This window comes from Pseudophryne corroboree, chromosome 3 (genome assembly GCF_028390025.1).
Source record: "Pseudophryne corroboree isolate aPseCor3 chromosome 3, aPseCor3.hap2, whole genome shotgun sequence".
Lineage (NCBI taxonomy): Eukaryota > Metazoa > Chordata > Amphibia > Anura > Myobatrachidae > Pseudophryne > Pseudophryne corroboree.
The window spans coordinates 516261872-516263220 of NC_086446.1; the positions used below are offsets into that span (position 1 = coordinate 516261872).

A 1349-nucleotide genomic window follows, 5' to 3' on the forward strand; every position below is an offset into this window, starting at 1 on the left:
AATAAGACTCCACACAGTAGTTCACAGGTGCTTTTATTCATCCATTGTAACATTTTAATAGACAGCAAAGATTGAATACAATTTTGACACAGTATAAAAAGCATGCTTACAAAATCCAAGAGTTTATCAATGCAGCAGGCAAAAAAACATTGCAAATCCTGGGGAATAAGCTGAGAAGTCAGCATTCATCTATTTTTGGAATACAGAATAGGAAAGGTGCACCGGTCCCGGAGGTACTGCAATACCGGGTCAATGCGTGGAGTGGACAGAGCAAGCTCTTCTTCCATCTCCCTGTTCTAAAAATCCATTTAATATATGGCCCCCAGATAGGGGGCGTATCAGATATTAAACTGATAAGAACAGATTTTTTTTTTTTTTTTTATTGAAGCCCGAGGTGCGGTGCTTCATCACCCAGTGTCTGTGACCAAACGTGCTGGGGGCGAAGGTTCTTGGACCCTCTCCCGGAGGAGAAGGGCCCCGTTACTCCTCTAACCCTCAGAGCCAAAAGGCCCTGAGGGAAAAAAGGGACTGTGGGTCCCCCTTTGCCGAAGCGCAGGGGGACCCTCGGGTGTCCTCAGGGTTAGCCGAAGCGTCCCCCTGGGGACCGATTTCTGCGTCTGGTCCTCCCCCCGTGGAGAGGACCTCAGCAACTTTAGAGGAGAGGGCGGCCCATAAGGGTCTCACCTTAACCCCAACAAAAAACGTGACCGTGACACACTACAAACTACAAAAAACGAATAAAAGTGCTAAAGTGTGCAAGTGCAGGTGCAAGTGCAAAAACTCATATGTGGGCATAAATAAATAAATAAGCCCCAGCCAGAAGGCCGGGGGGGGGGTAAAAAATTATCCTTGCCCTAGCCAAAAGGCCAGGGCAAAGGATGTGGTGCTCCAGAAGTTGGGAAGAAGTGACTGTGCAAGTGCTCCTAAAGTGCAAAGGTTTAGGGCCAGTGCAAGTTAAGGCACCCTTGGGGTTTTCACCCCAAGGGCACATGTCACCTCGGGCTTCTAAGCTGCTCCTGGCCTCTCAGCCAGACCAAGCTTCGTACTGCTCCTATCCCAGGGTCAACCCCCAGTAAGAGTGGGTACTAGACCAGGCTGTTCCTAAACAACATAGGGGTTGCTTTAGGCCCCCAGAAGATAGGAATACTCAGCCCAGTTTTTCTCCACTCTCCACCAGGGGCCCGCCACACCCCGGTCAGATACTCCACAGGGTGTTTCTCCATTCCACATCTAGGAACCTCTCACGCTCCTAGTGTAAGAACAGGTACTCCACCCTGTGTTTCTCTACAGTAGATACTCCACCAGACCGTGCCTCATACAACATGGGGGGTTCGCACTCCCCCCATGAA

The 1349-nt window shown here is 49.9% G+C and overlaps 1 pseudogene; it reads right to left on the minus strand.

Moving 5' to 3' along the window:
- Window positions 1-211: 211 nt before the first annotated feature.
- LOC134899733 (U2 spliceosomal RNA) lies at window positions 212-392 on the minus strand (annotated as a pseudogene).
- Between the last annotated feature and the right edge of the window lie 957 nt (window positions 393-1349).